Source organism: Chrysochloris asiatica, unplaced genomic scaffold, assembly GCF_000296735.1.
Source record: "Chrysochloris asiatica unplaced genomic scaffold, ChrAsi1.0 scaffold00017, whole genome shotgun sequence".
In the NCBI taxonomy this organism is placed as follows: domain Eukaryota; kingdom Metazoa; phylum Chordata; class Mammalia; order Afrosoricida; family Chrysochloridae; genus Chrysochloris; species Chrysochloris asiatica.
Genome location: NW_006408535.1, coordinates 24,769,583 through 24,783,255, shown reverse-complemented (window position 1 = coordinate 24,783,255; position 13,673 = coordinate 24,769,583). Strand labels below are relative to the sequence as shown.

Genomic DNA, 13,673 nt, shown 5'->3' with positions numbered 1-13,673 from the left:
TACGGGTTTTCTGAGGAGCAGTTGGTGGGTTTGAACCATTGATTTACAGATGGCAGTCTAATGCTTATCCTACAGTGCCATATCAGGACTATAAAATGATAGTTGCTGTTGGTAAGAGCCATCAAGTCAGTTCTGATTCATAGTGATCCTATATAGGGTTTCCAAGGAGCAACTGGTGAATTTGAACTGCCGATCTTGAAATTCAAACCGACCTTGAAGTCAAGTGCTTATCCTACAGTACCTCACCAGGACTCCATAAAATAATAGTTGTTGTTGTCAAGCGATCCCGTATAGGGTTTCCGAGGAGTGGCGGGTTGTTGAGTTGCCGCCTCCTCTGGCTGAGGAGACCCCGTGCGGGGGTGCAGTAGGGAGGAGCGGGGTCGGCCGCCGCAGCCATGGCCAACTGGAACACGTTCCTATTCCAGGCCCATGAAGCCTTCCATCACCAAAAGCAGGAAGCACAGAACAGCTTGCTTCCCCTCCTGAGCTCTGCTGTGGAACCCCCTGATTAGAAACCATTGCTTCCAATACCAATAACTCAGAAACCTCAGGCTGCACCAGAAACATTAAAGGATGCCATTGGGATTAAAAAGGAAAAACCCCAAACTTCATTTGTGTGCACTTACTGCAGTAAAGCGTTCAGGGACAGCAATCACCTGACAAACAGGGATCAAGTTGGTGTCCAGGTCAAAGAAAAGCCCCACCACAGTGGTTCCCCTTATCTTCTCCATCGTTGGGGACAGCAGCTGAACTTCATTGGTGTCAACCATTACAGGCAACTTGTCAACAGTCACTACAACTTCCTTGGACACTAATCCCAGCAGAAATGCCAGCACTACAGCTATGTCTGTGACCCAGTCTGTTAAGAAAACCAGCAAGCCTGTCAAGAAGAACCATGCTTGTGAGATGTGTGGGAAGGCCTTCCGAGACGTGTACCACCTCAAGCGGCACAAGCTCTCTCATTCGGGCGAAAAGCCTTTCGAGTGTCTTATTTGTCATCAGCGCTTCAAGAGGAAGGACCGGATGACTTACAATGTGAGGTCTCATGAAGGAGGCATCACCAAACCCTATACTTTCAGTGTTTGTGGGAAAGGCTTCCCCAGGCCTAACCACTTAAGCTGTCACATGAAATATGTCCATTCAACAGAAAGACTCTTCTAATGCCAAACATGAACTACTGTCTTTGCACCAAAGACAGACTGCATACACATGTGGTGTACCATGAAGGCAAGGTATCATGAATATCTGTGGGATGCTTCTGAGTGCAGCATACATTGCCAGCCACTTAAAGACACATGGGCAGAGCCAAAGTATCAAGTGTAACACATGTAAATAAGACATCAGTAAAACAATAAACATGCATGAGTGAAGAGACCAGCAACCCAAAGCAGCGGCAGCAGCAGCAGCAGCAATATGTGACAAGTTGGCCAGGGAAGCAGGTAGAGACAGAGACTGTGGGAGGAAGCTGTCAAAGCCAGGAAGAAAGAAGCTGCGAACCTGTGCCAATCCTCCACGGCTGCAACGACACCTGTGACTCCCACTACTCCATTCAATAGAATGTCCTCTGTGTTATCTGGGACCGTGTCAAAGCCAATCACAGTAGCAGCTGCAATGAGCATGAGAAGTCCAGTAAACATTTCCAGTGCAGTTAATATAACTAGCCCAATGAACATAAGGCACCCTGTCACCATGGCCAGTCCATCGTCCATGACCTCTCCATTAACTCTCACTACCCCAGTAACCCTCCCCACCCCAGTCACTGCCCCAGTGTCTGTCATGATCATGTCTTCGATGAACTTGCCCACACCTATGATATTAGATGCCCCTCTCAATATAGCAATGAGGCCTGTAGAGAGCATGCCTTTCTTGCCCCAAACTTTGCCTACATTACCACCTTGGTAAACAGCATTGTAAAGTTAAAACCTGAGTTGAAAGTAAAAAAAAAGAACCCACTGACCTTGCAGTTCAAACGACTTTGCCATTGAGCACATTATCCCATTTAAATGTGCTAATAATGCATGTTGCCCGACAGGCAATAAGGTCAAGTAAATGCTGGTCATTAATAAAACTACTGCTATTATTTTTATTGTTATTATTGATATGATAACAAATCATGCTTTTCTTAGAGAAAAAGGATGGTTAAGTATATAGTTCATTTGGAATCCTTATATTCCTCACCAGTTTACTGATGATTCTCAGCTTCAAAAACCATGGTGAGAAATAAAAAGGCCCAGAAGGAGATTGACAAGAATAAATAAAAATTGCCCAGCATCTACTTATACTAATTCAATAGTTCTTCATTTAGTAATGTTGTACAGATAGGGTAAAGCTGTTGACACACAGTAAGCCTTGTGTTTATTTACTTGCTTCATATTTCAATTTAAACTGCACTCTTAAAGTTCTTTGAGAACCTGAGTGTCTCATGAGACTAACCCAGACATAAAATGATTGATTGTTCTCCCCATTTCAAATGACTCTTGACACTTTGGTAACAACAAGATGAAAGGAAAAATCTAATCCTATCATCAAATTTTTATTAGAATTACGACATTCTTTATTAGAGACTTTTACCTAGTAAAGTATGAAATACTACATGAATCTTCAAATAAATTGCTACTTTTGCAATGAAATTGGTATTTTTTTTTTGAAACTTTTATTTCCTGATGGTTTCTGTCTGAACAACTTTCTTTAAAGCTCTCTGATACTTCAATGGGAAATCTACTGAGATGTTAAATAGGAAACTAAAATACATATATATTGTTGTTGTTGTTAAGTGCTGTTAAGTGGGTTCTGACTCACAGCAACCCTCGAGAGGGTTTCTGAGGATTTGAGAATTGGCTGGTGGGTTTGAACCTCTGACCTTGCAGTTCAAACCAACCTACAGAGGAAAGATAATAAAGCTAAAGTGTATTTGATAATAAAAACATAAAAGTAGAACATGATAAATAAAAATAGAGTCAGGATGGCAAGGAAGCCCAAGTAATATGGATAAAAAGATCTGTTCCACATTAGTCACTTATTATACAAACTGGCAGTAAAATTCTAATAGTATCTATAGACTTATCACAGACATGACAACAAATGTTGCAGATTTCTAATCAATTCTAGTATGCATCAAGCTCTATGCTCAAATGCATAGCATTTCAGATCCAAGGTATGTTTCTAACAAGGTCTCTTACCCCAAACAAAAGATTTTATAAGACCCTTCCATTTTCTCAACACTCTCCTTTAACAGTTTTTATACTTCTGAAAAAAATGTGTAAGCAGAGAACACAGCTGGATAAGAGCTGTTCGGATTCAGTTCTCTCTGCATTGCTCTTCAATTCCTTCATTTTTCTCCAAGAAACAATTTCTAATACTACACAGAAAGAGAGGGGGGTGGGGGGAGAGAGAGGGAGAAAGTGAAAGAGTAAAGGAAGAGAAGGAGTGTAAACTAGAGAGAGATTAAGAAATATGTAATATATCAGTCTATTAGGTTAAATTTTTCCCCTAATGCAAATAACCAGAGAATTTTAATGAGTTGTTAACTTTCTAACCTTTTCCTAATTGCATTGTGTGGTGTTACAGGATAAGCACTGTACTGCTAACCATAAGGTAGGTGGTTCAAACCCACCAGCTGCTCCTTAGAAACACTATGTAGGTTTGTTACAAGTTGGAACCAACTTGATGGCACTCGGCAACAGCAAAAACATAGAAAAAGGAGTTCTGGAGCTTGTTGTAGGGTAAGCACCGGACTACTAACCACAAGGTCGGTAGTTCAAATCTACCAGCTGCTCCTCAGACACCATATACAAGGTTACTATGAATCAGGACCAGCTCAAAAGCATTTAACAGCAACAAAAATACATTTAAAAAAATCTGAAATAGGCCATTATCAGCACAGGGACATAGAAAGGTTGGCATTTATAGATGAGCAAAAGGATTTACTTGTTAAGGACCTTTTGGCAAATCACTGACATATGGAGCTAGATTCTCAAGGTCATGGATAAATCCCTATTCCTAGAGCAGTTTCACTCAAGATGTTAATGCACAGATAATACTTAATTTTTCTTGTGTTCCTTGCTGAGTTCTGAACCATTAATGGAGACAACAGAACTTGAAAAATGACAGATTATCCCCTATAGTATTGAGAGTAGATCGAAGAACGTGACCTAGGTATATACGGTGGCTTCTAATAGTTCATGGAAGAATGAAATTCAAAGATACCAAAGATTGCCATGAACTTTTTGAAGTCCCCTCATATAACAACCTATAACCTAAAGTTAGAGAGACATTTCTATTCAGTCACAGAGAGCAATGGAGTAGCTGGAGGCCTCACTGTATAAAGCAAATAGCATGAGGAAACCAAACCCTAAACAACACTTTCCTTGACAGAAACTCTTTTAAAAGGGGAGAAAAGGAGGGATGCTTTGAAACGCATGAGTAAGATAAGCTATTCCACCTCTTCTGGAGAGAATTCAGGAGAGTGCTCTAGTGGACTGCTCCATGTAATGAAAGAAACACTATCGCTGTTAAGTGCCACCCAATCGGTTCTGACTCTTAGTGACCCTGCATAGGGTTTGTGAGGAGCAGCTGGTGAGTCTGTACCACCAACCTTACTGTTCAAGCTGACCTTGTGTTCCAAAGGAAACACTGTGGTGGGGAGTAATTGTCCTCCAGCTTTGTCCCATCCAACTAATATATCTAGGAATCAGACTCACATCTTCCAGCACCTTTCTTATAGTTTTGCCTTCTTATAATAACTTTGTGGAATTAAGAATAAAAGGAAAGTCAACCTAACATGAATTCAGGCCTCTAGAATAGAAATGTGACTCAGTAGTCATTGTTAACTGTTGTGGAGTCAGTTCCAACTCATAGTGACCATGTATAGGGTTTCTGAGAAGCAGCTAGTGGGTTTGAACTATCAACCTTGCGGCTAGCAGTCCAGTTCTTATCCTACAGTGCCACATCAGGGTAGGTGGTGGTGGTGTGCCATGGAGTAGGTTCCAACTCATAGTGACCCTGCACAGGGATTCTGGGCCATAAATCTTTACAGAGGATACAAGGGGCCCGAATGGGTTGTATATATATTCCAGCATAACTCATTTCAAATTTCAACACAATATCAACCAAATCACTAAATTCCTGAGAATGTAATTAGCAGGTCTTATAAGCCAGTAAAATTAGGGTCCAAAACATGACTTTCAATAAACATATTCCAAGGAAAGAAAGCTCCATTGGAAAGTGACAGAATACCACCAGAGGGTTTCAGCCCTGCAATGGACCAGATCAAAGGAGACTCATGGGTGCCCACATCAGGAAACACATAGGTCTCATGCTTACAAGTTTAGGTTCCAGTAGAGGGGTCAAAATGATGGTATCTTACAGTTTTTCCATCATTTTCTGTTTCTAGACATTTGAAATAAATGATGAAAGATAGAATGAGCTACACAGGAGAAAAAAACTGGTGTTGCTGAAAGTTGCAGGACTGACCTCAGCTATTGTCTACCTTAGTAGGTCTTTGAGGAGCCCCGATGGAGCAACAGTTAACAGGTCTGCTGTTAACAGACAAGTTGGTGGTTCAAACCCACTCACAGATTCCATGGGAGAAAGACCTGGTGAGCTGTTTCCGCAACAATTATACCCCCAAAGAACCCTATAGGGCAGTTCTACTCTATTGCATGTGGTAGCTATGAGTAGGAATCAGCTTTATGGCACCTAATAATAACAACAGTAGGGCATTAGTTATTAAGTATCAACAACCTCTATGCTTGCTGGATGCTAGGAGAATTTGACAGAGATAAGGACTTGCCAAGGTAATGAGTATAAATACTACACTGAACATTTCCACTGGCCACCTACTGAAATTGATGAAACATAATTTACATCCAATGTGTGTAAAATGACAAAATGCAAGCATTTTCTGCACTTAAGAGGTTTATATATGCACAGATGCATAGGATAAAACTTTAATTTTAATAGTGCTTTTTTTGACAATTAAGCCAATTGTGGCTCTCTTTGTAGGTGCACAGTAATTTTGCTCAGGTAGTTAATTAGAGTCTGCCAATTTATACCTGTGTCTGACTGAGTACAATGGAGAGGAGTAAAGATAAATTAAGACTGGAAAAGCCTCAGATGACAGAAGAGATTACAAATGCTATTAAAGATTTAAGCAGTTGGATGGGTGATGGAATGCTAACTTTATAGAGTTCTTGGATATTTGCATAGTAGGTTTCTATTATTATACTTGAAAATAATGGTGAAGAATATAGAAGTTAGATAAGGAGAGAATTTTTGCCTCCTGATAACTTAATAATGGAGTCCTCATGTGATGCTGTGGGATAAGCACTGGACTGCTAACTCCAAGGTCAGCAATTCAAATCCACCAGCCACTACTAGGAAACCCGATGCAGGGTCTCTAAGAGTCAGAACCAACTCAAAAGCACTTAACAACAATAACAACAAGCTATCTTTCCTGAACAATGGATTGCTCTCCTTTCTTTCTTTTGTGTATGTGTGGTTTTTTTTTTCCAGTAACTAATCTCACCTGACAACATGTGCAAAGAAATGAGAGCCACAATCTTGCCATCCTGGCTTCTAAGGAGCATTCTGGTTGTACTTGTTCCAAGATAGATTTGTTCGTGTTTTTGGCAGTCCATGGTACTCACAATATTCTTCACCAGCACACCATAATTCAAATGCATTGATTCTTCTGAGGTCTTCTTGATTCATTGTCTAACTTTCACATACATGTGTATGAGGTGATTGAAAATACCATGGCTTGCTTCAGGCACACCTTAGTACTTAAAGTTATATCTTTGCTCTTTAACTTGTTAAAGAGGCCTTTTCAGCAGATGTGTCAAATGCAATACAGCCTTTGATTTCTTGACCGCTGTTTCCATGAATATTGATAATGGACCCAAACAAAATGAAATCTTTGGCAACTTAAATCTTTTCACTATTGATCTTGTTTTTATTTATTAGACCAGTTGCTAGGATTTTTGTTTTCTTTACATTGAGGTGCAATCCATCCTGAAGGTTTCAGTCTTGGATATTCACCATTAAGTATGCTCTTTATTTCTAGCAAGCAAGGTTGTATCATTTGCATAGGTTGCTAATTAGTTTTCTTCCAATCCTGATACATTCTTCTTCACATAATCCAGTTTCTCTGATTATTTGCTCAGCATACAAATTGAATAAATATGGTGAAAGAATACATCCCTGGCACACACCTGCCCTAATTTGAAATATTTTACTATCCCCTTGTTCTGTTCAAACAGCTGCCCTTTGTTTTATGAGAAGGTTCCCCATGAACACAAATACATACTCTGGAATACCCATTCTTCCCAATGTTATCCATAAGTAGTTATGATCTACACAGTCAAATGCCTTTGTGTAGATTTAATAGAGTACAATTTTATAAAGTGCACTTCTTTCTGGTATTCTTTGCTTTTATCCAAGTCACATCTGATGTCACCAATGATATCCCTAGTTTCATGTCCTTTTCTGAATTTGACTTGAATTTCTTGCAGCTCCATATGAATGTACTGCTGCAACTGTTTTTAAATTATCTTCAGCAAAATTTTACTTGCATATGATATTAATATTGCTCAATTATTTCCACATTCTTTTGTGCCAGCTTTCCTTGGAATGGACACAAATATGGATTTTTCCAATTAGTTGATTAGGTAGCTGTCTTCTAATTTTCTTGACAAAGTGGCCAAAGTTTTGAATCATTTTCTTGCAACATTTCAGTTTGTATTTTGCCAACTGATGGAGCCCTGTTCTTCACCAATGTCTTCAATGCAGCTTAAACTTCTTCCTTCAATACATCAGTTCCTAATGATATTCTATCTCTTGAAATGGTTGAACATCAATCATTTCATTTTGGTACAGTGATTCTGTGTATTCCTTCCATCTTCTTTTGATGCTTCCTGCAACATTCAATATTTTACTCATAGACACCTTCAATATTGTAGCTGAGGCTTGATTTTATTTCTTCAGTTTGTTCAACTTGAAGAAATGCTGAATGTGTTCTTTCTTTTTGGTTTCCTAACTCCAGGCCTTTGTGTATTTCATTATAATACTTTGTATTTACAAACTGTCCTTTGAAATTTTAATTTTTGCTCTTTTATTTAATCATTTATTGCAGTTGCTTTAGCTTCTCCATGTTCAGGAGACAGTTTCAGAGTCTTTTCTTACATCCATTTAGGTCTTTTACAATTTTTCTGGCTGTTTAATGACCTATTGCTTTCTTCATGTATGATATCCCTGATGTCATCCCACAACTCTTCTGGTCATTAGTGTCTAATGCATCAACTCTGTTCCTGAGATGGTCTCTAAATTCAGATGGGATACACTCAAGGTCCACCACTTATCTGTCAGTTTCTCACACTGTGGTACCTTGCATAGTCCTGTGATACTGGAAACTATGCTATCAGTATTTTAAATACTAGTCAGGTCGCCCCTGGTAGGCAGGTTACAACTGAGCTTCCAGACTAAGACAGACTAGGAAGTAGGAGAGGCAAACTGCTTCTGAATGTTTAGCCATATGAACAGCAATGGAACACTGTCAGATGGCACCAGAATATTGACTATTGAAACATTATGAATAGCACCAGGGTATTGCCAGTTATAGTGCCAGAAGATGAGCCTCTCAATGGGAAATGAGTTCCCTCTACAAAGTAGAGTTGGCCATGATGACACAATGGATTAAATTTTGGGACTTTCATTGACCGATGGTATACAACTGAAAAAGAGGAGAAACAGCTGTAAATATCAATTAATAATTGGAAAATGGAATATGTGAAGTATGAATCTAGGAAAATTGAAAGTTGCCCAAAATAACATGAAACTTACAAAGATCAATACCCTAGGCATCAGTGAGTTGAAATGGACTGTTATTGGCCATTTTGAATCTGACAGTTACATGGTTTACTTTACAGGGGATGGCAAATCTAAGAGGAAAGACATCGCATTCATCATCAAAAAGAACATTTAAAGATCTCTCTTGAAGTACAACACTGTCTATGATAGGATACTACCCATACACCTACAAGGAAGACCAGATGATACCATTATTATTCAAACTTATACACCATCCACTACTGCCAGTGATGATGAAATTGAAGAATTCTACTAACTCCTTCAGTGTGAAATAGAGCAAATGTGCAATCAAGATGTATTGATAATTACTGGTAATTAGAATGCAAAAGTTAGGAATAAAGAGAAAGGATCAGTAGTTGGAAGATATGACCTCCGTAAATAAAAACAATGCTGGAAATCACATGAAAGAATTTTACAAGAACAATGACTTCTTCATTGAAAATACCTTTATTAAATAACATAAAAGATGACTATACACATGGACCTCACCAGATGCCATGCACAGAAATCAAACTGACTTCATATGTGGAGAGAGACAGTGGAAACACTCCATATCATCGACCAGAACAAGGTCTGGGCAGATTATGGAGCAAACCATCAACTGCTCATATGCATGTCAAGGCTGCAACAGAAGAAAATTAAAAGAATTTCACAAGAGCCAAAATAGGACCTTGAACATATCCCATGAGACCATCTCAACAATAGATGTGACACATTAGACAGACACTAATGATGGAAGACCAGAGAGTTGTGGGATGACATCCAGAACATCATACCTGAAGAAAGCAAAAGGCCATTAAGAAGACAAGAAAGAAGGAAAAACTAAAAACAGATGTCAAAAGAAACTCTGAAATGTGTTCTCCAGTATACGGTTGCTAAAGCAAATGGAAGATATGAGGAGGTAAAAGAACTGAACATAAAATTTCAAAGGGTAGCTTGAGAAGTATTATTATTAAATGTACAAAGATCTGGAATTAGAAAACCAAAAGGGAAGAAGACACTAAGCATTACTCAAATTGAAATAAATGAAGAACACATTCAGACTTGTAATATTGAAGGAGTCTATTTGCAAAATGGAATCCGGGTGTGGCACTGTGGGCTAATGCACTGGACCACAAGGTTAGTTTGAATCACAAGGTTGGTGGCTCAAACTCACCAGTTGCTCTGTGGAAACCCTATGCAGAGTCGCTTTGAGTCTGAATGAACTCAACAGCACTTAATTAACAACAGCAATGGCAAAATATTGAATGATGCCAAAAGCATGAAAAAAAGATGGAAGGAATACACAGAGTCATTGTAGCAAAAAGAAATAATCAATGTTCAACCATTTCAAAAGGTAGCATATAATCAAGAACCAATGTTACTGAAGGAAGAAGTCCAAGCTGCACTGAAAGACGTTGGGAAAGAACAAAGCTCTGGGAATTGATGGGATACAAATTGAAATTTCTCAACAAACTAATGCAGCATTGGAAGACAGCTACCTGGCAACCGATTAGAAGAGATCCATGTTTGTGCCCATTCCAAAGAGAGGTGGGCCTATGGAATGCTGAAATCATTGGACAAGTTCATATGCCTGTAAAATTTGTTAAAGATAATTACAAATGGATCTAACAGTATATTGACATCGAACTGCCATACATTCAAGTTGGATTCAGACAAGGTTGTGCAATCAAGGATATCATTTTTTATATCAGATGGACCTTAGCTGAAAGTAAAGAACATCAGAAAGATGTTTACCTGTGCTTCTTGGCTTTTGATTGTTTGGATCATGACAAGCTATGGACAACATTGTAGAGAATAAGTATGCCAGAACACTTAATTGTGTTCATGAGATGTGTACATTAGACTAAGAGGCAGTTGTTTGAATAGAATAGGAAAGTTGTGCACCAGGGTTGTATTCTTTCATCACATTTATTGAATTTACATGCTGAGCAATAATCCGAGAAACCGAATTATATGAAGTAGAATATGGCATCAGGATTGGCGGAAGATCTATTAAAAACCTGCAATATGCAGATGGTACAATCTTGCTTGCTGAATGTGAAGAGGTAAATCACTTACTGATGAAGGTCAGATAACACAGCCTTCAGTTATGGGTTGCACTTCATTGTAAAGAAAACAAAAATCTTCACCACTGGAACAATAAATAACACCATAATAAATGGAGAAAATAATGAAGCTGTAAAAGACTTTATTTTTCTTGGATCCTCTATCAACATTCACAGGAGCAGCAGACAAGAAATCACCAATGGATTTCATTAGGTAAATTTTCTGCACAGGACCTCTTTAAAGTGTTCAAGATCAAAGACGTCAGTTTGAGGACTAAGGTGTGTCTGACCCAAGCCATGGCATTTTCAGTAACCTCATATGCATGTGAAAGTTGGAAAATAAATAAGGAAGACTGTAGAAGAATGGATAAATTTTAGTTATGCTGTTGGAGAAAAAATGCCTTTGACTACCAGAAGAACAAATAAATCTGTGTTGGACGATGTTCAGCCAGAACGCTCCTTAGAAGACAGATTGGTGAGAGGTCTTCTCTCATACTTTGGACATATTATCAAGAGGGACTAGTTTCCAGAGAAGAACACCATGCTTGGTTATCTTTAGTTCACCAAAAAAGTAGAAGGCCTCCAACAAAATGATTGGCACATTAGCAGCAGCAATGGGTTCAAGGGTGACAACCATTGTAAGGATGGACCAGGCAGTGTTTCATTCTGTTGTGCTTAATATTGTTAAGAGTTGGAACCATCTCTATGGCACCTAACAGCAACAACAACAAAATACTGAGGATAGGAGTCCTGTTGTGGTATTGGTGGATAAAAACTCAAGTGCTAACCACAAGGTAAGCAGTTGAAACCCACCAGCAGCAACTCAGAACCTATACAGGGCTGTCTGAGTTAGCACTGCTTCTGTGGTGTTTAACAACAACATACTTAAAATCATGTTTTGGCTCTCATGGACTTGTTTTCATTTTCTTTAGCTTCGGGCCAACCTTGCATATTAGCAATTGGTGGTGTGTTCCACAGTCAGCCATTGACTGCTTTGTCTGATGATATTGTGTTTCTTTCTCCATTGTCTCTTTCCACAGGTGTATTCAATTTGATTACTGTGTATGCCGTCTGGTGATGTCCTCATGTATAAGTCACATTTTATGTTTTTGAAAAAATGGTATTTTCTATGAATAAGTCATTGTTCTTGTAAAATTCTATCATGCTATCTCCAGCATCATTTTTATCACCATGGCCATATTTTCCAACTATTAATCCTTCCTCTTTTTTTCCAACTTTCACATTCTAGTCACCAGTAATTATCAATGCATCTTTATTACATGTTTGACAAATATCAGACTGAATATGGTCATATAATTCTTTAATTTCATCATCACTGGCTTCAGTGGTTGTTGAGTAAATTAGAATATAAACTAGTCTTCTTTGTAGATCTAGAGCTTTATCCTATCACAGACACAATTGTACTTCAAGATAGACTTAGAAATGCTCCTTTTGACTATGAATGTGACACCGTTCTCCATTTTGTCATTCTTGGCACAATAAACCATAAAATATCAGATTCAAAATGGCCAATACCAGTCTACTTCAGTTCACTAGAGCCTAGGATATCAATTTTTATGTGTTCCATTTCATTTTTGACAACTTCCAATTTTCCTAGACTCATACTTTGTACATTCTACATTAATGGATGTCTATAGTTATTTCTCCTTTTGGGGGACCTTGGTAGCTCTGCAGGATAAACTCTGAACTTTGAGTCACAAGGTCAGTGGTTCGATCCCACCAGCCACTCCATGGAAGAAAGATGAGGCTTTCTGCTCTTGCAAAGATGTTGTTGTTATTGTTGTTATGGGCTGTTGAGTCAGTTCTGACTCATAGCAACCCTGTATAGGGTTTCCGAGGAGCGGCTGGTGAGTTTGAACCATCGATATTGTAGCTGAAATCGACCTTGATATTGAATGCTTATCCTATGGCACCACATACAGCCTTCCAAATACTATATGTCGGGTTGCTATGAGTTGAAACCAACTTGAATGCATTTAATAACAACAAATTCACTTTTCAGTTGTGCCACAATCAGCAAATGAAGCTCCCAGATGCTTTGTTCCATCTAAGTCATTAAGGTCAACCTTACTTTAAGGAGGCAACTCTTCCCCAGCTGCATTTTGAGTGTCTTCCAACCTGAGGAACTCATCTTTTAGCACTATATCAGGCAATGTTCTACTGCTATATATAAGGTTTTCAGGGGCTAACCATTCAGAAGTAGACTGCATTTCCTCCTTCTTAGAACCTCCACTGAAATCTGTCCACCATGGACGACTCTCTCTGTTTTGTTTTGTTCTTAAGTGTTTTCAAGTCAGTTCTGACTATTAGCGATGCTGTATAGGGTTCCTGAGGAGTGGCTGGTGAGTTTGAACCACTGACCTTGGGGTTCCATCCAACCTTGCAGTCAAGTGCTTTTCTTACAGTGCCATACTGGGATTCTATGGAAGATCCTGCTAGTATTTAAAACACTAGTGGCATAGCCTTTAGTATCACAGCAACACATAAACCACCACAGTATAACAAAATGACAGATGAGTGGTAGAACTATCTGACTACTCACAAAGAAAAGGCTCACAATCACTCAGACTTCCAGGTCTGTCCAAGACCTCAGGCACCAGCAACAATCTTTGAAGTCCCCACAACACCCATTCTTCTTACTGTTGGTTATAAATTTGGAAGTTCCCTTTACTACCTGGGTTTACCAAGCATAACACAGAAATACAAGGGTCCCTGGTCCTCCTCATTTCTGGCTTACTG

At 38.9% G+C, this 13,673-nt stretch overlaps 1 pseudogene; it reads left to right on the top strand.

Moving 5' to 3' along the window:
• Window positions 1-395: 395 nt before the first annotated feature.
• Window positions 396-1,902, top strand: LOC102833963 (annotated as a pseudogene).
• Window positions 1,903-13,673: the final 11,771 nt, after the last annotated feature.